Here is a 25,654-nt window from a genome sequence, read left to right on the forward strand (position 1 = left end):
AACTAGCAGAAGGCAAGCGACCAAGAATATTTAGCTACTTTTCAAAAGTCCATAAACGATATGTAAGGAAAGGAAGTTTTTAAGGCGAGAGTAAATAGGCTTTTACAGGGCAGATATTATTTACTATCCTAGACTGCATCTCATCTGACAAGGTGCGATTGCGGTCAAAAAAGTAAAATAAAAACATGTTTTTCATGCATCGCAACAAAAGTGTTACCTGACATTTTACTTTTTATGAATAGGTAAAAAGGGCTATTCACAAAGTTATGCGAATTTCATTTCACGACACAATTTCGAAACTAGAACACGGCGAAAAATTCATAAAACACACAAGAGCTGTATCGTCCAGCGCAAATTAAAATTTACACACCTACGAAGTCATGAATTTTGGACAGCTCAGTGCGGAATTTATTGCTGGATTGCGGGATTAATACCTTTCCAGCGGCTGGCTTTTCACTTTTATACCAACTGTGTGCTTTGTACAAAATTATTTTTTAAACTTGGCACCATAAAAACCTATTGTTAAGATTATTGTCGACAGCAGATTCAGAAATTTCTTGTTGCAAATTAGAACCTTATACTTCATCAGTTACATTAAAAGATACCACAATCCTTGCCTTAATGTGCCGTCAAACTATCTGAAATTAATTTATTAAAACCTCTTAACAGACGCATAAGAGTTTAGTCTTCATTGACGCCCAATTACAACCCTAATTTACTAGAACAGTCAGTTCTTTTGTCTCTTAAAAGGTCATTATGTGAGATTTTCTGAAGCAAAGCTAATGCTAAAACAAGCGTGATGTAGCCTGACCGTACTACCTGTTTGTTTTGAGTTTCACGGATCAACAATTAACCAACATCCAAATTCCAAACTTTGTTGGTTCCGATACTTCCTGTTCCAAATTTATTCCGTCGCGTGAACCGATCATTCATATTGGAATTGTTTTCTTAGTTATTAATTAAATTTGCTTTGTTACAGGTTTCGTGAAGCTCCGAATATTGACGGTAAGTTTCAAATAGTACCTACCACATTAGCTATTTTAAGCGCATGCTTCAAAGAAATTTTAATGATAAAAGTTGTATTCACAAATTGACTCATTCTATGAAGTCTTTTTTGTATGGGGTCAGGCAGGAGACAAATAAACAGAAGCTACAGTAGTAGAAGATACAGTGGATATTAAAAAATGTGACTTTCAACAGCTAATTAATATTTTTATGATAATACTGCTGTCTTTCCCGAAGACTGTAATCCGGGCGTTTTCAAGGCGAGAGTGAATAGGCACTTACAGGGCAGATATGTAAGTACCATCCTAGACTGCATCCCACTTAACATCAGGTGCGATTGTGGTCAAATATCTGCCTTTTTTATGCATAAAAAAAATATTTTTCATTCGTTTACTAAGTCAGATTCATTAGATTTAATGATGAAACAGTTTTATTAACCCCTCTCACGTGCCGCAAAAACAGACAATAGAAAAACAATTTTATTGCCTACAAATACTCCAGAATTAATTCATCATTCTAAACTCTATCTGGCTACCTAAACTACAGAATAAATACTAGTACTCCCCTAAATGCAAGATACCACGGTCGAATTAGTGAAATAAACACTGGTCCGTGCATTATTCATAGGGACACGAGCGTTCGGGGCTGAGCGGTGAGCTGCGAGCGTGAGCAGTTCGTTACGTATGTGAGAACGAAGCAAGCCGACTATAGAAATTTCACACTAAACTTAATAAGTAAAACAATATTTTTTTATAATAAGGAGTTTACGAGCAAGATTTTTAACGCTGATATTTTAGACGAATTTTTTGCTAAATATTTTTCTGAAATCCAAAAGAAAGGCCCACTTTTTTGCCGATTAAAATAATCCGCATAACGGAAACAATTCAGATGCAAAATTGAAATTAAAAAGCACTTTTGACGCAAGTTGTGTACAAAAACGAGCAGCGCCCAGACAGCATTGAAACCTTCCTAGGATTTCTTTAGCTTTTATTATTCTGCATTAAATTGAAGAAAATTTCTTATTTCGTGGTGGTAATGGGCTGTCATCAAGGAAAACGTTTTAAATGTTTACTTTGTTGAGAAATGTACATTTTATGAATTGCGGTAGGACGGTCCGCGTTGAATAAACATAATTTTAGTGTTACAAAATAAAATAGCAGTTAGTTTCTTGGCTTGCATTGTCTTTTATTTCTTTAGCTTAGGTATAGGTATTTTTAGTAGCTGGAGCATTTTCATAAGGGCTACCTTTTTATTGCGACATTCACGAGTGCCAAAATATTGGTCAAATCTTTATAAATATTTTTCATTTTCATTTCATAGTAATAGGACAGTACCTATGTGATAAAAATACACATACAGGGATACAGGACAGATATGTTACTTATTCTTTTCGTGCATAAAAATCTGTAAATATCTAAAATCGTATCTGATTAAATAAGATATTAAAATCAAGCAAAAACCAATAACGGAATGCAATATGGTATTATTGTATTCATTCATTCATACCATTTGCATTTCGCGGGATGGATGGGCCTGGGCCCGCAATTATATGCAGATCAGCCACTTATCTTGCGGCTCGGGATGACACGCTATCCTTTATCCCGACTCTAATAAGGGCCACCTAACATTCTTTATCAAGTCTTTACATAATATTCACGATTCCTCTAAGCCCTAAGGTATAGAATACATGATTTTGTTCCACTACAGGAATTTATTAGCCTGTATGTCACCTGACGGAAATTGATGGTGATGATGAGACCGAATACCGAGTATTTTCACAAGACCACTGAGGCGGTTAAAACCACTTTTAAAGGTACAAAAAAATCTATAGTGCTTAGACAACAAGTTGATCTCACAATAATTCGTTTTCCATTTTTGTTTTCTTCCTATATTATTCATTTTTTATCTCCATAATGGCAGCGGTTGCGGATTTGCATTCCGCTGGGGGCATATTTAATTTTCGAAGATTATGCATGCGTGTAGCCCGAGCTTTATGCTGTAGGCACACGAATTTTTGTCCGCAAAAAGTGCGTGCCTTTTTTGACATTTCATGAGTGATTGTTTTATAGATTATTCTTTCGAGTACCTACCTTGTCATGTTTTTCATAAAGATTTTATTGTTTAATCTCTCCTACGGCTTGAGAGGTGTTTCATTCATTAAAGATGAAATGATAAAATACTAGGAGCAACGCATACCAACTCCTTACTGCCAATCTTCTTAAGCCATAAAGTCCCTACCATCAAATCTGCTCAATCAAGAGTTATTATTCATAACGAAGTGTAGACCTCCACGTCCTGATTCCAGCTGATCTAATAATTGCAGGATATGCTAATAATTGGCTAAGGACTACGAGATTGGCTAAATTCCTTGTTATGCTCATTTGAGAGCCACTTTGGATGATGAAGACAACGAAGTGGACTAGAGGCCCTACTAGTAGACGATCTCCCAGACTAAGTAATTAAGCAGTCAGTGAAGTTATTCTTATTCTTCTTCTAAAAAGGTTTAAGCACCTAACTCTATTTTGAAAAAATGTTTTAAAAATGTTAACCCACCAAAAACATTTTCGATAAGTCGAACTGCGAAAAATCAATCAGATCTCATGTAGAGCCAAGCTTCGTAAGTTAGTCTTAATTTAGACTTAATAGTTCTTTGTGAACGTCCTACTCCTTAATTAAAAATCCATATTGTGGCTAAAATGGAAGCAGAAAAAAAAACTCTATACGGCCTAACTCTATACTCTCTAGTAAAAATCTCTCAGTAAAAATCTCTGAAGATTTATAAAAGTGATATTAAGTCTATTTTTTAAACATTTCTAAAACAACTTCATAACTGAAATTCCTATAATGTTTAACTACAATATCCAGCGTTAAAGATGGGAATTCCGCTCTAATACACACGGAGTGTCCCATAAAATGTAAAACACCGCGTAAATATGTAAGTCCGGGGACTGTAAAATTCATGTACCATTAAGAGTACGACATAAAACGATAAGTTCGGCGCCTCCCAACGTGTCTCAGGTCTTTTTGGGAGTTTACAAGGGTTGATTTTATTGCTGACCATACTGATCAGTATTTAACAGCTTCATTTGGGAAATGAGTCGCCGGCTGACCGAGATATTAGCATTTTTATTGTGAACGCAAGAGTCCACTATTGGACATGGACTTTTAGCAAGGCATCGAATTACCTCGAATAATCTGCCTAATTGCCTTCAATTAGCTATGCTTCAGGTTGTTTAAAATCATGGCATCAAGTTTTCCAAGAAACTTGTTGCCATTCATCATCGACATTTCCTTAAAAAATAATAAAGGTATTCTACAGATAAAACGAATTCTGTAAATTATTAAGATATCCTAAGTTATAATAGAATTCAGTGACTAGCTTTTTAACAACATGAATTCAACTATGTAATGGCTGAATCATGTAAACTAAAAGCAAAACCGCGCAAAAATAGACATGTCGCTTACGTACATACACGTCACTCGAATCTATTCCCTATTGAATTCATTATGTATGCGTGTTCGCTCTATTTTCGCAACGACGAGAGTGGAAAAATCGGATCGTGTATTAAACCGTCGGATTGTGTAAATCCTGTAAGTGCGATAGTTGAATGGGTTTCGTCTGTGTGTAATTTGACACTTGCTAGACGGATTTTGTGGCGACATTAAGTATTTCTACTCGAGGGCAATCTATTGATGGGGTCTGAAACATGTTTTGGACGCCATCCAAGGTATCGTATAAAATTTAATATCTTGTACATCAGACTTGATTTAAGAAGACTCAACGTCACTCAAAGGGCGATGGAGCGGGTTATGCTCGGAGTTTCCCTGCGTGATCGAATCGGAAATGAGGAGATACGTAGGAGAACCAGAGTGACTGACATAGCCCGCAGAATCACTAAAATCAAGTGCCAGTGGGCGGGGCACATAGCTCGTAGAGCTGATGGCCGCAGGAAAGTTCTTGAGTGGCGACCAAGAGCCGGAAGACGTAGCGTAGGCAGGCTTCCCACTAGGTGGACCGACGATCTGGTGAAGGTCGCGGGAGGTGCCTGGATGCGAGCGGCGCAGGATCGGTCTTCGTGGAAATCCTTGGGGGAGGCCTTTGTCCAGCAGTGGACGTCTTTCGGCTGAAACGACTGCGGTGTTTCGGACGTGAGTATGTCGCGAAGCTTCCCGACTATACAGACAGACTTTTTGTTGCAAAATAGTGTCTATCACCACTATATAAGGTGCACGTTTTTAACTTGATGACTAACCAAACCAATGCAGCGATAGTTAAGGCATGTTTCGATTGATAACTCCAAGTGGTAGCCACCTTTAAGTTTCACATAGCGGTCAGCCAACTCGGGCAGCCTTTGAATCATTAATACCGTTGTAGGCACTGAACAGTATGACAGACAATGAAAAGGCTACAAGCTAGGCCAGCAGTACAATTACACTTAATACAAGTTGCTATTGTACAGCTATAGGTACATGGAGAGGGNAATGCTGATCGATAGAGTCATACGATTCAAAACTAGCTTTAAAGTCTCTACATTTGAGACTTTAATTTTTTCTTGGGTAGTATTAGTATTCATTCATACCATTTCTTCAGCAGCTTTAAGCTTTAATTCGAAGCCTGAAAACAGTATTTCTAAAAACAGTATTTTGAAACTAAACCACTATTTTTCATCAATATAATGGCAGCGTAAATGTAGGTATTTCAAAGCCCCAGCAAAATAATTTTGGAGAAAAATCTTGCTATGCAGGCCAAAACAAACAACAAACAAGTGACGTCACAAATGAAAGAAATCCCTGGATAGCATTCGATACGCTCGACTTGATCCATCTGCATTGGTATTTGAAATTGATAAGAAAGATGCATTTTGCATCGATATTAAAAATACCATCTGTTTCAATCCACATTCCTAGAGTTGGCTATTCTGTGTTTCAATTTTGAAAACTTGCTGATATTTTTTGCATTTTGTTATACCTAAAAATACCTAAAAGGCGTACTTCGAGGACTAGTTTATACACTTCAAAATGGGTTTATTATGTTTGAAAACAATGTTTAAGAATCGTAATGGCTGTAGAATTTAGTTAAATCAATCAACTAAGATGTAAAGAGATACAAAACATTATTTTGACGATATTAGATAAAAATTTTATGAAAAGGGATGTATTATGGAAATTTTTAAAATTAACTCAATGAGATAGTGTAAATGGGCTTGTTAATAAACATAAATGCATAACAAACTGATAATTTTAATGCAAATCTCACTCAAAAAAAGCTAGTTTTTTGAAGTCTCAAGTGAAAATGTTGGTAGAAAGGCCTCAAACAAGCACATTCCCTGGACGCGCTAGACACACGGACAGCTCGCTAATTAATAGTACCCCCGGTGTCGATTCCGGACATCCCGGTGCTTCCCTAATTGAAACTGGACGTCCCTTAATGTGCAGTCTGGAAGCCGAAATGCTTCGAATATGTCGGCTAATAGGCGATAGTGTTCACGTTCTGCGAAGGCATAATGTCTTATTGCTTACCTTTGAGAGATACGGCAGAGAATATTTAATTTTGTCACCCTATATTATTATGACTCACAACGAGTCTATTAGACGCTTCAAGATATCCAAAATAGCATCTTCAACAACTGCGAGGTACCATAATGTTTAATTTAGCCTGTTTTGTCTGCACCTTACGCGCGCCGTATTCACAAACGATGCTTGCTTAACTGAAGCAGCAAATCGAACGCACAGCTTTGAATAGAGTTCTGTGATTGGTACGTGTGTGACCCTGTGCGACCACGCGCACTGGGAAACCTCATAGTAATGTTTGCGAATACGCGCGTTAGTGTATCAAAGACAAACTTCCAAGAAAGGCGCTGGATTCTAATTTTCGTCAAAACTCACAAAATACTTTGTAATAAACCCAAAATTTTTTTCTTTGTTCCCTTTGAACATGCCATACATTTGTATGGATTTCAAAACAGAAAAAACATATCAAAGCTATTTCCCGAAACCATTTTAATCCAGCCTTCGCTTCGGTAGAAAAAGGTCCCTACAGGGTGCTTCCCGTGAACTCAGAATCTTGAAATTTGGTACGAAGCAACGTCTTATAGCAAAGATAAAGGAAAAATTACGAAAACCATACATTTTTAGTTACATCACATAATATATTTTTTTTAATAATTTTAAACTTACTACCCATTTCCTCATAAACGCGTAGAGGTATTAAATTGAAATTCATACCAAATACTCAGGTCTATAATACCTTTAAGCTGTAACAAAATCAAACTTCTATGTCAACGCAATCAAAAGAAACAGCAATTTAAGCTGCATATTTTGAAACTCGCAAGTACTCGCAAGGGAATCAAAACCTAAAGGGTACTTCCAGTCGACCTAGAATCTTGAAATTTGGCATGAAGCAACGTTTTATAGCACACATAAAGGAAAAATTCCGAAAACCTTAAATTTTTAGTTACATTACAAAATATATATTTTTTAATAAATATAAACTTATTACTTTTTTCCTCATGAACGCGTAGAGCTATCAAGTTGAAATTCATATCAAATACTATAAAATAAAGGATTACTTAAACGATAAAGAGATCTTTGTCTTAAATTTATGCTCCTCCATCTTTCCCCGTTGTAATGTTATGAATTTCATTTTGCAATAAAAATACCATAGTTATGACTCGATTGTCGTAATGAACGAACTTTGTAAACCTTGCAGGTTTGTACGGAACCCTCGGTGCGCGAGTCCGACTCGCACTTGGCCGGTTTTTTTTTAATCAAACCTGTTTCAATTTTAATTGAAGCAAATACTAAGTCAGACAGCAATGTAGCATTTACTTCTTGTCCCTTCAATTTACATGCGCAAGTAATATTGGCCATCATCATAGCATAGGAATCGCATTATATCCATCGACTTTTATGTTTTACCCAGACGGAACGATTTCAACCGATTCAAATCATATTATACCGATGCCTCGGGCGATTAGATACCGGTAATTTAATATTTTTTACTATCAATTTTCCGGTTATTTTACATTTTATGAATGGAGTTCATTTAATTCAGTTTTACGGATTACATAAGTATTACGATGTTGGTATAGATGGGGAAGAAACTTACATGGTCATGGGAATGGAAAGAAATGTTAATTACATCGGATATGTTTTATTCATTACGAATAAATAAACGCTAACTAAATACTGGTTTTTATTAAAACTGTAGGTAAATACCCTACTACATGAATTACTTGAAATATGAAAAAACTTGAACCTTTTGAAGGAAAATTATTATAAGAAATCATAAAAGGTATATTAACTGCCGAGCTGCTGCCGCTGCTTCTTTTCTGGCCCACCTCAATGTCCGAAAGCAAATTGGACATGTAAAAAGGCAAAATTAAACCTTATACCTTGTATATGTTCGCCTTTTTGTTCATAACACGCGAAACTAATACCTAATCTCTTCATTAACCCTATCGTGGTCGCTGGGCCAGAATGCCCCCATCCATCAAAACTAACACCGGACCAACTAATCGCCGAGGCTCTCAGTTTGCTCGCGCTAAGCTACTTAATTATAGACGCAATTTGAGGATGGGACCACGAACGCAGGCGACACCCGTTGGACTTTGTAGGGTTACCGTCCTTCATGATTTGATCGGACGTGGAGAGTATAGACCAAATCGGAAGAATTTGCTCCTAATAGTTCGTTCGTTCAGCCGAAAGGCGTCCACTGCTGGACAAAGGCCTCCCCCAAGGTTTTCCACAAAGACTGGTCCTGCGCCGCCCGCATCCAGGCACCTCCCGCGACCTTCACCAGATCGTCGGTCTACCTAGTGGGAGACCTGCCCACGCTACGTCTTCCGGCTCCAAATAGTAAGAAAACGCTGAGCTCCTGCAGTGGAGGCTAAAATTTTGTGACTTGATGATGATGTTTGAAGTACACTTCCGCTAGAATTGTCGTTCAAAATAGGTACGTGACTTTCGTGGTTTGTAACCCCCGAACAATATTCAATTTGAAATGTCCGACTTTTTTCAATTTCGACTTGGTAACCCTACTCATGTAACCAGGATACTTTGACCTTCCAAATTGCCACTATCCAGCAAAAAACTTTCTGCAGAATGGTTTTGCAAAGGTCTCTGTGTCTGGACAGGCTCCTTTGAAAACATTACCGTTACAGCGGTTAGCAGCACACGTGTTACTTTATCGGCTTCTGTCCTTAAAGGATTTCGCAGTCTGTGCTTAAAATTGAGATGCGTTCAGACTTTGGCGTTTCTAATTATAACAGAAGATTTTTTTAAGGTTCGGCCAAACCAACGTGCGCAGCCTGCGTGCGCGATGGCGATCAGACTGATGTCGTGTATGAATTTGTAGTGATGAGTTCATATCAACGCGTCCTGTCATTGGTCGCGGCGATCTATGCACGCGCAGTGATCGCCATCGCCGACGCGAGCTGCACGCGTTGGTTTGGCCGAAGCTTTAGTACCTACGTGTAAGGCGCGCATAATATGAGCTTAACTTTTTTTTTATCCACAACGAGGAAGCTCTTGGCCTGTATCTCACCTAATGGTAAGTGACCATTAAATATTAATCTCCTGTTTCTATTTTTTGTCTAATTTCTCACAAAATTTTATATAGAAATTTTAATAAAGTAAGTACCTACTACCTACCTAATTCACAAAGGTCAAACAATAATGAACACAGCATAAAGTGACCGTGCTCTGTGGTCACGTTGTGTCCTTTGCTTTGACATTCCGCTATCTCAGTAATTTACGACTACCTTCCATATTAGGAAGGGTCGGAATATTGAATTAGGTTTGGAGAAACAGGATTAGATTTTGGAATTTCTGAGGTATGTATGGTCTTTATGTACCTACTTCAAATATGTAGGCTAACTTATCTCATCCTTTTAACTTAATATAGTTATGTAACTATCGAATATTTAAGTTGATATGGTTTTATCTGCCCTTTAGCTGTGTCTTGATTGGATATTTTACTTTAGTTTTGGACAGCCCGGCCGTATCTTGATTCACACTTCTACTCAAAAAAATTGCAACCCTGTCTTTACCGCGTGAATGGAGTATAATGCGCTTAGCGTATGGATCGTGTATGTAACGGTCTTGGCCATAACCGGCGATCTTTGACTGCCTACTGCTTTGTAAGTTTGTACTGCCCATAACATACTGTACAGTCGTATCCAAAAACATAAAATACTTAAAAAATCGAATCACTTTAGCCAGAAGCAGAACTAAACCCAGAACCTGCTTGCCGAGCGACTAACTGTAACCGCTAAGATGTTTTTCGATTTGTAGTTTTCAAGCCTAGTTTTTTTTACTCTACAAGCCAATATTTTTTTTACTCACATTAATTGTTATTCTAAAGCAAGCTTTCCAATAGTATTAAGAGAATCTTCCAAATAAAAACGCTACTATAGCCTAATAGCAGTAAAATGGCGTAAAAAGGTCGCGTCCGTTAGGTAAAAGTGTAGATCCTGAATACGATTAGGAACAATTAAGAAAATTACATCTTCTTAATTGGCCTCTTAGGTCTAAATGACATCCGCAGTAAAAATAATTGAACCAAGAGCACAAGGAATTTCCTGGTTTGGTGACTCTCTCGTACTTTTATTAAATCAAATTGGTTTTAATAAGACCTGTATATGTGTGATAATTATTCGAAGTGATACATCCGCAGTGAAAAATAATTATAATGATTAAAAAATCATAAGAATATTTACCGATCAATGGCTATCCCAAGTACGAGCGACAGCTTATCCAGTTAAGGCCGGGTAGCAGTGAAAATGGCGAAAATGAGGTTTTCATTTTTCATTTTTGAGGTACTAAACAGTAAAATTAAAGGCTAAGATTTTATTTGGGCATAGTTGAGGATATTTTCTAGGGCTATTAACGGATGGAAACACGATTTGATGAAGTTGACTCGATAGAATAAATTCCCAAAGTTACCTCTATTCGTTTTCTATTTATGGTTTTATTTTTTAAATAAGCGATTTGAGATTCTGAATCTTTTACTAAACTAAAGTTCAGAAATAACTTGAGGGCTTTTAACGGATGAAATTTTTATATTGGCTCTTATTTAGTTACTATGTTAAAAAAAGTGGAAAAAATCGCCCATGACGGCTTGGACAATCTCAATCAGTCGCGCGGTGGCGCTTACGGAGGACGGACGCGTGTCAGTTTTTTGGTCGTGACAGTTCGCGATTTGTCAATATTTTTGACAATGATGACTTTGATGAGTCACAGTATAATAACATCAGTGTTACTGGAGAAAGCTAAAATTTTTGATAATTAAGAATTATGAATTTTGTCTACCTATTGAAATTTAAATCGTTGGCATCCTTTTAAACTAAGACTATAATTTATTATCCAAGCTCTAAATAATCGCTACTAAGAGTAACTTATCATAAAATGTTTTTCCAGTCGCTCAAGCTTCCAAGGGCCTACCGATAGGTCGGGTGACGTAATCTTGAAATTCTTTAAGCCGGCGCAGAACTTCCAGAAGGTCAGGCGACGCCACGGCCACTTTGAACCTTGTTTACTTCTGCAGTTATATTTCATATTTATTCGATTCTAGAATATATTCCCAAAAAGTCTGTAAGGTGTTTTAATTTGTATCACTTGGATATGATTTGTATTAGAAAGTGTTGTGAGTGTGACGCTTGAAGGGAAGCAAGTCGACCTAACCTAACCAACTGCGTATTTCTATACTATGTAGCTGGAAATTGTGGCGGGAGCTCTTTGGCGCGCTGTCTTCGGCGAAGAATTGCGCGCGCAGATTTTGACAGCGCGAAATACCTACTTTAGCAGAAATACCAAGCCTTAAGCTGTGCTGAGCCATTTTACAACAAAATGGTTCTAAGTCTGATTTGCTGTACTGCTGTATATCATGCTCTTGTCCACTGTTGGACACACGTCTTCCCTAAAAATCATGTGGTTGCTGATTGCCCGAAGCGTCACAAAACACAATCTTCAGCTGTTTTCATCCAGGCACTACCAGTTTATAAACCATCTTTAGGTTCCATCGAGCAGTGGCTCCCTACCTACACTTCTTTAATATGAACAGGTTCAATAAAAAATCCCAAAAACAGGATAAAAAATAACCCAAGGCTGACTTTACTGCACAGTTACTTTAGCCGCCCTAAATCACTGGTTTCAGCAACGGCAGTCACTTCCAGTGTACTGAGCAACCGCTCACTTTGAGCAATTTAACGCAAGTACTGCCCATTACTGTGACTTGCGGGAAATATGTTACCCGAGCAATATTTTATACCAACAAACAAATGTGAAAAATGGGCCAAGTTGGGCACAACCAACGTGGTTAAATAATATATGTAGTTGATATTAATTTGAGACCAAGATTCAAGAGTTACATGTATTTAAAAAGTTGATAAGCACAAAACTCAACAACCAAAGATGTTTCGGCTATTTAAATGACAAGAGTGTATGGATTTTACCTGCCTAGCTCGCACTTATTGCGTGTAATGTAAGCAATTTATAATTACTGTATTTTATTGAACAAGAGGCTGACAAAGGTGACTGACCCCTGAGTGGGTTATTCCGTATTCGACCCACGACAACTCAACCCACTCATTATTTTTTCCTTACTCAACCCAATTTTGTTCCTTACTCTACCCACAACAAATTTTTAATTTTATGTTCCTTATTCACCCCAAAAAACTTTCCTAGCTCAACCCATTTTAAAACCACTTAAAAATATAAGATTTTTATGTACGGTCAGAATAAAAATATATTTTTTAGAAATTTAAGCTCAATTAACTTTTGTGTTAAGATCGTTCTATTAAATAAAACTGCAGGAATTCTGATACAATAATATATTTGAAAAACGTTTTTCACAAAAGGACACAAATCAAATAATGACTAATTAGAATCTACTATAAATCCACTATAAATCTACTATAATCAAACGACTAGTGTGATTTTTTATTAAATCAGTATAACCAAGCGATGGCGTATAATTTTTTCCCTAGCTAGTCACTTGTTCATGAATGTACAAATATTTCAAATAATACAATGTATTTCATCTTTTTTTTTTCAAGCGGTATGAGATGACAAAAGAAAAATAATAAAAGTATTAATGTGGACAGCTAATCCCGCGGTAAAAGTTTTCAGCCTCAAAATTTGTTTATGTATTTACCTTAAAATAAAATAAAACCTTTAATATATTTTAGTTAATCAACATATTCATATCTTATCATTTTTTCATGTAGGTGATGTTTTTTTATTTTTTCTATTTAATTATAAATCAATGTACATACTAGTATGCATTTATCATTATTAAATTTTTGAAAAAACAGTAAACGTTGTTTTGCTATCCATACTTATTTTTGGTATATTTACTTTGGGTTGAGTAAGGAATGCATTTGGGTAGAATAACGAAATTATGTAATGGGTTGAGCTAGGAATACTAATTTGGGATGAGTGAAGAAATGGGTTGAGTAGTCATGGGTCGAATACGGAATAACCCGACTGAGTTTCTTCCACCAGTTCTTCTCAGCACCAGCCCATATATTATCCCGAAGTGGTGGTAGGGCAAGCTATATTTGGGACGTGTATAAGTGCCCTACAAAGGGCCTATGTACTAAATAAATAAATAAAATAAAAATAAAAATTATTTCTATCAGACAATTTTAAAAGTCCATATTAAACGGGTTCGAAAATAAACATACACACAAACAATAACAAATTCAAAAACTTGTACCCTGTGCAGAGACGGATCATCATGGGGGTGGATAAGACCCCGTGATCAGTCTCTGCACAAGACACTTCCATAGCGGCGATGTGTATCTGTCCGCTAGGGTCCTCAGAATGCTGTTGCGACTGGCTCGCACCCTGGTAATAAGGGATACAGATTCCTTACGTATTATGCCGCTAAATCGTATGTACTGAATAAACTATTTGAATTTGAATTTAAATATTTTTCATACCACTCGTAGAAATAACTACATATTAAGTAAGAAATTTTCAAGTTTTCTGGCAGTCACCTTTTGGATTTGCAAACTTGGCTGACACACTGCCAAGTCCAGTATGTCCAGATTGTCCAGTATTAGCGGTCAATAACTATGTTAAGTGGAGAGATCACCTTTCCAAAGAGAATTGTAGAACTGTATCAGTTTAATAATTAACTCATTTTTAGTAGCCAAAGTCCAAGAACTCGTTATTGAATTAATTAAGAAGAATAAATTAGTCATTGAACAACTAAAATGAACAAAAGACGACGAAAACTTTTCGAAACTTACGAGAAGTTAGATATTTTATTATCTTGAAATGTTCAAGGATTTTTCTAAATCATTTGCCTTTTGTTTTATGAAATTAAAACAGAAACAGTTAATTATTTTTAATTCATATATTTAAATTAAGTTAACGGTTCCTGCTACATATTTATAATTATGTGTACGTTTTATTGTACTATTATACTCACAAATGTCATGTCGTATGTTATGTGAATTACGCTGTAGCGGTTTTGAGCACACAATTACATTTCACACGATTCATTTTATTTACTACGGTTATGTAAATTATACAATAAAAAAAATAACAGTAATTTTGTTACAATATATTACGTTTTATCTCATAGGTTTATTCTTTCTCTTTATTGTTATGTTGTAGTATTTTTAAAGATTTAGGGTGGGTTGCACCATCTTACTTTAACTTTGAGAAACGTCAAAAATCTGTCATAATCCATACAAAAAGCACCGATTATCGTCATAGTTACCGTTAAAGTTAGGAGGTGCAACTCAGCCTTAGTCTTCATTGGCATTGGTTCCAAATATACCTAATATGTTCCGTCGGGTAATATAAATACTTAGTACAACATTACATGTACTAATAACGCTGGTAAGTTAAAAACTAATTAGGTATTTTTCTTTCTTATAAAAAGATTTTACCGCAAATTAATAATTAAGACACCAAACTCGAATCGAAAATCTCGTATCGTCCGAATTACCTTGTTAAGATAAAGAACCGTGTTTATTTTAATTAACACATGATATTTTCGCCTTGTCTTATCTCATGATAGGTCACTCTGAGCAACGTTGTACACGGGTCTTTCTGTCTCTGTTGCTTATGTTGTTATTTTGCTTTGCGTAAGAAGGATAGATATATTCGAAACTTCGGTAAGTAAGGAGTAGCCCAGCAACCTCAAGGTAAAAAATAGAGTCCTTATTTTGTACTCAAACCCCCGGATGCGGCGCCATTGCTGTTCGGTCGGGAGTAGGGTTTCTGATTTCTCGACTTATTTTTTTTCTCGAGTTTCGGGAATTCTCGAGGCCAAAGTCTCGAGTTTTCTCGGGTCTCGAGTCTTTTAATTAAAACTGTTGAAATCGGTTGAAGTTTAACAAAAACACGGGTTTTTATTAATGTTATAATGTGTCTGGGTTATAATCAATAATACTGTAAAGTTTCAACAAAATCCGTTCAGTAGTTTTTGCGTGAAAGAGTAACAAACATCCAGACATCCACACAAACTTTCGCATTTATAATATTAGCAGGATAATAATTATAACTTAGTAATTAACTAAAGGAACAAAAGTCATAAAGTCGCGTGTACTTTAAGGATTAATAACCATAAATATCTGGAGCTCCAATTGAATCAAATTGAATCAGTTGTTTTCCAAAGAACACAAGTCCAAATTAATTGAAAAATTACGATAATAAACCTACATTTACAAACAAAAAAAACTTTTAATTAATTTTTAAACTTAAAGATAACGACTTGAATAAACGTATTTAAGAGTACCTAAACTAACAAATAGTGAACAAAAAAAAATCAGTCTTTAAATCAGTCAGTTATACAAACATAATGAAATATAGCATACTCGTAGGTGAACATTATTATCATTACTTGCAAATCAAATTAGTTAAAAAAAGGAAAGACTAGGCCAGTCTAAACGCAACGTTAACCTATTAAATAATTAAAAACTTACTTTTGTCTAAGAAAATAGGCTTTCAAGAATATTAAAGCTTCAAATTCGAAACTCGAGAATTCTCGAGCTCCGGTAATTTTTTTCTCGTCTCGAATGAAGCCAAATTTCTCGAGTTTTCTCGAGTTCGAGAAAGCTCGAGCAGAAACCCTAGTCGGGAGTCGTGACGCGCTTCCGGTGACGTTGGCATCGGCGCGCGCGCAAACGAAACAGGTTTCCATTTAAGTAATTTAATCAGCCTTCGGCTGTTCATGTGTGTGAGAGGTATTTGGTTAAGTTATGGTTTGTCCTTGCTGTTCATAGAGAATAGAGACCGAGTTATGAAGGACGCCGACTTGCGAATTTTTTATGCTTCATGATGAATTGTTATAAAGTTTTTGTGTCTAGCTGAGCTCTTAAACATAATAGACACGAAAACTTCGTATCTTAGAAACTTACGGTGCAGTCCTTCGTCTAAGTTGCAAACATTTTTCGACAATTAAAGATGACAAACGACATTGAGGTGGATCATTTTATATTCGACGTCGACAACACATCATGATACAATGCTGAGTCGTGGCACGAGGCGATATCACATTGGATTTATGTGTAAGACCGTTATAAAGAAAACACTTTTTTGACTCTTCGGATCATCGAATCTCAGAAACGCTGACTCTTAGGAGAAAGTGTATAGACAATTTTGATAGATAATTGTATGGTCTTAAACCTTGTCATACATATTTTTGTGATAAAACTTACCGTTTGGCTGAAAATCTCAAAAACCCGTATTTTTTAAGTTTGACCTTGAATTTTTTTTTTAGCACACGTCGGATCGATGGGGACTTTTCACAGTTAATTCATAATAGTTCTCCGAACATTCGTACCAATTTTCAGCTGTATGCGAATTATTGCAGGGTTCATGTCTATTTTGACTGGACTATAATACAGCTGGCTTACATGCCAACCATCTCAGTCTACTCACACTTCGAATTTTAGAGTCAAGCCAGAAGTTATGTAGAGAAATAGGGATGCAATGTAACTACTATACTACTAGTATAACCTAGGCAGTCTTGTCTTGAATTCCTTGGGGGAGGCCTCCAGCAGTAGGCATCATTTGGCTGAAACAAATGAACGAACATAGGCAGTTGTTTGGACACTTTTGTTATTCAAGATCTAAAATCTTCAGCAGAAACTATTTCACTTCAAAATATTACCATTTAAGATAAAAGCCATACAATTGAGTTGTCATTACAAGTCATTGATATGCGCGTTCCAAACCAGATCCACAACTAGGCAGAATGGGCCGAACTATCCCGAACGGGTTCCGAGCGAGATGTTTACCGAAAATAAAAGCAATACGAGCTGTCAGGGCTGCCGCTTGGTAGCCTTTTGTGATTTACATTTAAGATAATGTAATAAAATATGATTTCAAGAAGCAAGAAGTTTGGTTCTTGCTAATGTTACAGATCATTTGACATGCTATCTAACGAACAAAGACTTTATTTGCAAGATATTAAAAAAAGGTATATACCGAAAGTAAATAGGTATGTAGATAATATCTGACAGATAAGTTCCGTATTTTATAAGCAATCCGGGATATAATCAGCAAGTGGCAAAGTAGGTCTTAAATAACGTACAAATTGCTTCCTAATTATGCAAAAAGGTATCTATCGCGGCAAGTTCGCAACTCATTTTCAGTTACGACATAAGTGCAATCTACACTTAAGNCGTCGGATCGATGGGGACTTTTCACAGTTAATTCATAATAGTTCTCCGAACATTCGTACCAATTTTCAGCTGTATGCGAATTATTGCAGGGTTCATGTCTATTTTGACTGGACTATAATACAGCTGGCTTACATGCCAACCATCTCAGTCTACTCACACTTCGAATTTTAGAGTCAAGCCAGAAGTTATGTAGAGAAATAGGGATGCAATGTAACTACTATACTACTAGTATAACCTAGGCAGTCTTGTCTTGAATTCCTTGGGGGAGGCCTCCAGCAGTAGGCATCATTTGGCTGAAACAAATGAACGAACATAGGCAGTTGTTTGGACACTTTTGTTATTCAAGATCTAAAATCTTCAGCAGAAACTATTTCACTTCAAAATATTACCATTTAAGATAAAAGCCATACAATTGAGTTGTCATTACAAGTCATTGATATGCGCGTTCCAAACCAGATCCACAACTAGGCAGAATGGGCCGAACTATCCCGAACGGGTTCCGAGCGAGATGTTTACCGAAAATAAAAGCAATACGAGCTGTCAGGGCTGCCGCTTGGTAGCCTTTTGTGATTTACATTTAAGATAATGTAATAAAATATGATTTCAAGAAGCAAGAAGTTTGGTTCTTGCTAATGTTACAGATCATTTGACATGCTATCTAACGAACAAAGACTTTATTTGCAAGATATTAAAAAAAGGTATATACCGAAAGTAAATAGGTATGTAGATAATATCTGACAGATAAGTTCCGTATTTTATAAGCAATCCGGGATATAATCAGCAAGTGGCAAAGTAGGTCTTAAATAACGTACAAATTGCTTCCTAATTATGCAAAAAGGTATCTATCGCGGCAAGTTCGCAACTCATTTTCAGTTACGACATAAGTGCAATCTACACTTAAGCTTCATAAAAGTTTCTGTTTCTTGACGTAGTCTGTAAAATCAATAAATAACAATAGTTACTCATAATACATCGAACCCAATCATATTAAAAGTTTTTCCCACATTAACATACAACATTCTTCTCTCTCAAAGCTCATCCTTCGCTCACATACCACCTGTCATTCCGGTTATGATACAGCCCTGGCAGCAATAGGGCAAGTGCGTGCAACCGGCCCTCGAGACTTGTATTAAACAAAATTACTCACAAAATTACCCCCTTTCAAAACACAATCCAAATCCAACCGTAACATAATGCAATAAAGTGTAATTTTCATAGAATAGGTTGCTACAGCAAATTCGCGTGCGCGATATTTTCTTTGGGAAATTAAATGAAGTTTAACATGCATCTTATAAAGTAGCGGACCTAATACGCTCCCTTAGGAACACCGTCTGGCTTATTGTAGTTTATTTTTCATACGCCATCGTGCTTTTGATATACTCGTTTAAAGCTTAATTTCAATGTTGGACGATTTTAATATTACTGGCAAGTTGTTAATTCAAAGATTTCTTTACTCGTATACTTTCATTCAAGTAGAAGATTAGGGTGAGAGAGCGAAATGATGTGTGGGAATCAAATGAGATTAATACCTACCTACTAAAAATCTTTATCAATTGAATGTTACGTAAAATAGTGTAAGTGAACCCAGGAACGGACAAGAAAGTCGAACTCCGCTAAACGAGTTCATTGAAGGCGCGTACTTAATACACTAATAGTTTTCTTTTCAACCTCCTTGAACCGGTATTAGCCACAGTAGAGACGTTAAGATTAGATCCCAGACGTATCATAAAGTCTGACACTAGTTTCTATATGGAAGATGTATGAGAAGAATGTGATTTCCCTCACAAGATTAATGGCATACGTTCAATAGTTTAGGGCAAAAGTAAATATTAGTTCCAGAATATTCGGTTTCTCGGGCGAGTTCATTTCCTGCGGCCCGACCCTGATTCCCGAGATCCCATACAAACGACACCTCGTCCATAACGCGAGGGCCCAAGCTGTTAGTTGTTAGCGATTTTGTTACACTAGCTTATGCATGCAGCTTCACCCGAATGGGTTTTGGTTAGTCGCAGATTTCGTTTGATATGTCATAAACTCTGTTTTTTTTTTTTCGAAGAATTTCTTATTTTCTTAAATACTCATTCATTATTATCAGTTATCTACCAGAGAGTGCCCTGTCAATATCGATCCAGTCTTTTTTTAAGTCAAGCTGATCAAAATTTTTCAAATCAGTTTTGTACATCGCTCTCTCGTTACACTTTACTCCAAACGCAATTCACGCGCCTAACATTTATATAGGATTGACGATTTTTGTACGAAAAAATCGCTTGCCTTCGTCAGTTCATCCATAAGTATGTGGTCTTATTTATGGAGATTTGATGGAATATTTGGGATTGATACGATAAGCGAGAAATATTTTACGAGGATTTTCACACTACGGCACATCAAGATGTATTGTCTGATCTGTCTACTGTACAAAAATAGGTAAAACGAGTTCTAGAAGCATAGAAAATGTACAATAACTCAAATCAGTAAGGTCTAACTAATGTTGTTAATACCGAACTTTCTATGGCCACAGTAATTTGAGTAAACCTCAGGCTTTGGGTTAATTTCCGTATGTTGTTTACGATAATCTGCAAATCACTATTGTATTTAACCAAGGAATCTGCTATCGCCGGTTTTATTCTAAGTCTAATCCATAGTTCTGGAGTTTATATCGTATAAATTGTCATGGTACTTATGCCCTGACGTAAAATATTTGTATTGTATTTGTAATTTTACGCTCGATAACCTGCTGACGATGTACTTGGTAAATGTCTAGAATATATTCTTTTTAGACAAAACTATGTTCTACCGCTGATATCAGAATAGTTTGAAAGCAATTCAAGCGATATTGATGATGATTGGCTATTAATAACCACTTCCACTCTTCAATTTCATCACTATTCCAGTGTCACTACCTAGCAGATGAGATAGTTCTAACATCAAAACTTTTTATGTTGACTATCTCCGTGTGGAACCATTGCATCCATATTTTATCATCCCAAAAAAGGTTCAAAATCATTTTCTTAATGCAGAATGCTGACGACTGAAAAATAAAAGACTCAAACCCTCCATTAATGATTCTCAACACGCCTCTTCCAGCTCACCCACATCCAATCCGTGCTCCCGAGTGCGGCCCGTGTTCTTCACAAAGGCCGACAAAGAGGGGCCAGCGAAATTCTAATAAAACCCACACGCTCTGAAATCACGAGTTGAACAAAGCCTACGGGTAATACCCGCGAATCCTTAATTCGGCCCTGGGTTAGGGTTGCTACGATGAGTCACTGATTGTTTTAATTGAAAGTAGGAGTTTCATTTTTAACATTTATTTTATAACTAGGTAGGCTAAAAATAAATTGAGAGTTAATATCTACTTTATCAAACAGACTAACCTGAAACTCTGAAAAAAACTGAAATTCCTAACTTTTGGATCTTTGGATAGTGAGAATGAGGTGATACTTTAATGAATTATTATAGGTATAGGTACTAACTCTTGGAAATCCATGGCATCCAAGACATGAAATGAGAAACAAAGTCAAACCCTGTACGTTATCCACGTATGACGTATTACTGAATTCAAAAGAACCAAAGCCTAAAGCTTTCTATTATTTCACAAAATGTCTGCTCAGCATGAATAGACGGTAGACTCCACTTCGGATTGCAAAACATGAAATGTGGCAACCCTAGCTGGTAGAGGATGCGGAGGATAATCCCTTGCTCTAATTTGTCAAGCTTGGCGGAATGTGTTGCCCGTGCACGGATAGATTTCTACACCAATAGCCTGAATTATGGCCGTAGATGGCAACACTCAGACTTACATTTACCACTTTATTTATGAGATTCAATCTAAATAGGACTATAAAGTACTTATGTACTTATTATAAAGTTTAAGAGTGTGTTTGCTTGAACGCGCTAATCTTGAACTGGGGGCTTAGTGCGAATTTACATCAAACGCTGTACAGCGTGCCTAGCGGATGCTTTCAAGAACTAAAATCTTTACAGATTTTTTGATGCACTCGCTAGCGACTACGACGATCAATGCAAATTCGCACTAAAGTCATAGGTCCGATTTGAAAAAATCTATAACGGCTCTCAGTGTTAACTACTTTTTAATTTTCGCTACACAGGCATAAGTACAACGTCTATAATGTTGATATAGTTCCAAAATACTGAACTGTGCTGTGCATGACATTGACAGCGGGGCGCCACCGTCTATACCGGATCGCTGGTTCCGATTTTTGCCATGTTGGAAACCATACAGTTGAACGATGGTAGCGCCCCCCTGTCATTGAGTTTGGTGGGACAGTTCAGCGTGGGTCATCTATATTGTTGATGTGTCATTTTTTTACAAGAAAAAAAAACAATTCATTTTTTCTTCCATCTACAAAAGAGTGTATGGTGTATTATCCGACCTACTTCCGTCTATGATTAAAACCTCGATGTCAGCACCTTGCTTTTCAAAACTACAGCTTGAATTTCACAGGAAGCCCTACGGAATATTATTATTTGACAAAGCATTATCTGTGTGACCAACTTCCTTAGCAGTATTGAATATCCAATGAGTATTAGTTTCCTGCAGCTTGACCTAAATCAACAGTGTCTTATTAAGGATATAATTGGATACCATAAAGCAGTTTTAAGACTTCTTTAAATTCTATCATTCTTATGGTACAACACATTCTCATTACTAGCACGAAAACATGTCAATTGCTACTTAGTAGCTGTGTGTCGAAACATTGCTGATATTAAGCATGCTCATTTTGAGGTGATCGAGTATGCTTGTCTTCAGCATGATAATAACATGACGTCATTTTGTAAGAATGTGTAACTGTACTTAGGCTGAGGTTAGGTTACATCACCTAACTTTGACGGTCAAAGTTAGGGGTCACTTTGAAGTTATGGGAGTTTTACAGATTTTTGACTTTTGTTAAAATTAAAGTAAGATCTTGCAGCAACCCAACCTTAGTAAGCGTCTGTCAGTTTTATTTTTATCTGTGACCGAATTAACCGTAGCTCTACATAAAGTCATAACCAAAACAAACAATTTGTAACCAGGCCTCCGACAAACGTCCCAAATTGTATATCCTCTTGAATAAATATACATTCTGCTCCTCATAACAAGAGGGTTTGTGCCCTCTACCCGAAGGCTCGTGAACCGACTCTTGACTTGCGAAGGACCCTCAGATGTGCACAGTATCCGATCAACCACGGTATTCTAGGAAACAAATATTGTAAGTTATTATGGACTGACTCAAGAAGGAACTTTGAAGAAGCTGATCGTGTAAAGGCTCAATCCCTTAGCTGATTTTACTACTACTTAAATCAATTACTTAAACAATTTTTTGTTTGGATTCCGTACAATTAGTTATAACACTTTTTTTTAATACTGAATAAATTGATTCCAGGTTTTATGATTACACTATCAGTATAACTCGTTTCTATGTAGGTAGGTATATCGATTCTAGGGAAAACATTAAAAATGAAATATCGCTAAGATGCCTTTATTAATTTTGTCGGCAAAGAACGTAGGTAATTGTGTCTTAATAAAAAATAACGTTGAAACAAAAGAACCTAAGAAATGCATTGAAAAATCAAATGAACATTTTAAAAATTCACAGCATAAAATTGTTTCGTTAAAAAGGTTCCTTCTTTATTAAATTCTAACAGCTACTGCACTGTATCAAGGCATTCCTTACAATTTACAGTAAGAACGTTTATTTCTTTAAATTGCTTTGTGAGAAATGTTTTTTATTGTTCAACAATCTACTTTATTGAATATCCGATATATTCGAATACAATCAGATTTTTATTTGAATGTTCCCGTATCGTTCAATTTTGTCGTTGATCCTTTCAAAATAAATCATATTTAGTATGAATATTATTTGTATTGAAGCACTATCAGATATTATTATTAAAAATATTTTTATGGTACTCATCCATTCGAAAGCTTTGCGTTGGTTATAATCATAGTATGTATTATTATTGTTTTTATGTTCCCGTATCTTAACCGGGTTCATTAAACACCTTAATTTGAAACCTTTCTTACCGACTAAACCAGTAATCTCACCACTTATCGACCATTGCGATAAAAGCTATAAAATAACACGTTAACAAAAACTGCTGATCGTACGATTGATTCTCACGCAATACGAGCTTTTAGTGGCACCAAACCTAATCCGCAATAAAGGCACTTAGACATAAATCTACTCGCCTCTGTTTCCGCAATCATTGGACAAATTACATGGCCATCACTAGACCAGATTACTGTGGCCTGTCAGCCATCATCAAAGGCCTACATTTCCCGTTCTAAAGTACTGATAGAGAGGGGCGAGGGAGCTCTAGAATCGTGGTTGCAATATGGATTGCCCGCTTTCAGCATCGGACAATGCGTTGAATAGGACCCGCACACAAAGGCTGAAACCGAAATCCACTAAACGCGACAATTGGGGCTTTGACGTCCAATTTTTATACGGAATCTATTTCTGCACTGCTTCTACAATAGGAAGAGAGAAAGGTTAAAAATAAATATATTCACCCACCGTTACCGCATGTCATTGTTACCGCAAGCGAAAAATAAATTGTATAATTTTACTAGTGAAGTTTAAAGCTTTGCTATTCCCTTAGTCTTATTCAATTACATGATGATGATAAAAAGAGTAGAATAGTGATTTGTTTTATGCATTATCATCAGCCTCAAGAAATCTATTGCTATATTATACTTCTTCAAATATATTTTTTGGTTATGTAAGTGTTTATCAATATAAACATTTTGTGTAACAAATTCCAAGCAAAATGCTGTGGTGTAATCAAATTAACTAAACCAAAACATAGCCAGAAGGTCCCAAAGAAATAATTTTAATACATTTTCGAGAAGGCTTTATTAATTTATTGCAAAATACTTAAAACGCCCGAATTCCCTCTCCTCCGTAACATCTTTGTTTTCCCTTATTTCTGAAGCAGTACAAGTTATCTGTTTTTTCTTACTTGTTTACGAGCAGTGATTCTTTGTAAATATACCGTAATTTACTTTGTAGCTTATTGAGGGGATATTTAGATTTTGAAAGGTATGAAAACATTTTGTATGCCTTGTTAACCGGTTAATAAACCGCCTACTTCTTCAGCCTAGAATATATCCTTCTCATGAAAGCTAGAGAACTTTTGTGAAAAGAAAAAGTAAGTTACCTAGATATTACTTTTAGGCTGAGTTGCACCAACTTACTTTGACCGTAACTATAACAATGACCGGTGCTTTTTTGACAGAATTTTGACGTGTGTTTAAGGTAAAGTAAGGTGGTGCAACCCAGCCTTTGAGTTTTATAGCTCCTATCACAGTCTCAAGACCTGCCTTGAGTCACGTACGGGGCGATATAATCGTAATACCCCCGAGTACTTGCGGATTAAGAGCCTCATTTGTGCTACTTTCACCTCCACTTACCGGGAGAGGTTTTATTGCGGCACTAGCTGTGCACATGATTTCGTTTGCTTTTTTGTTTCCTTTTAGTATTTGATGTAAGTATATCTGGAATTAAGTTATAAAGGAAGAAAGAAGAACGAGTGTGCAAGTGCATAGATCAAGACTTCCAGGATTATTTTTGTAAATCATTAAATTATAGAGTTTCAATTTTGTAAGTAATTTTTGAAAAAAAATGGTTTCTTCTTGCAAGTTGTTTATCTCTAAATTAGGCTAATGCCAGTAACTTGCAGAATTCCTTTTAGTAGGTAGGTAAATCACGTCCCAAAAATAGCTTGTCTTACCACTATTTCGGGATAATATATCGACTGGTGCTGAAAAAAAGTGGCGGAAGAACAGTCCTTAGTCTTGTAATTATAAGAGTAGGCGCACACCGTTGATTTTTCGTCGGCTGATAGTTTAGTCGGGCAGTTGATCAGTATGGGCATGTATGGGAGTGCGCACACTACGCCGATTCGATTTGGCCGATTCTTCATAAATTAAAATCGGGCACAACTATCGGCCAACTAAAAATCAACGGTGTGCGCCTACTCTTATAATTACAAGACAC

The 25,654-nt window shown here is 36.4% G+C and overlaps 1 protein-coding gene across 1 annotated transcript in view; it reads left to right on the forward strand.

Moving 5' to 3' along the window:
- Positions 1 to 977: 977 nt before the first annotated feature.
- The window catches only part of stan (protocadherin-like wing polarity protein stan), a 117,549-nt gene continuing 92,872 nt past the window's right edge, over positions 978 to 25,654 (forward strand). Inside the window, exon 1 of the mRNA XM_028313063.1 lies at positions 978 to 1,005. The gene's annotated coding sequence lies outside the window, so the exon portion shown is untranslated. The remainder of the gene's footprint in view (positions 1,006 to 25,654) is intronic.

The sequence above is a fragment of the Ostrinia furnacalis genome, unplaced genomic scaffold (genome assembly GCF_004193835.3).
Source record: "Ostrinia furnacalis isolate ACB-3 unplaced genomic scaffold, ASM419383v2 OfSCF4144, whole genome shotgun sequence".
Taxonomy (NCBI): Eukaryota; Metazoa; Arthropoda; class Insecta; order Lepidoptera; family Crambidae; genus Ostrinia; species Ostrinia furnacalis.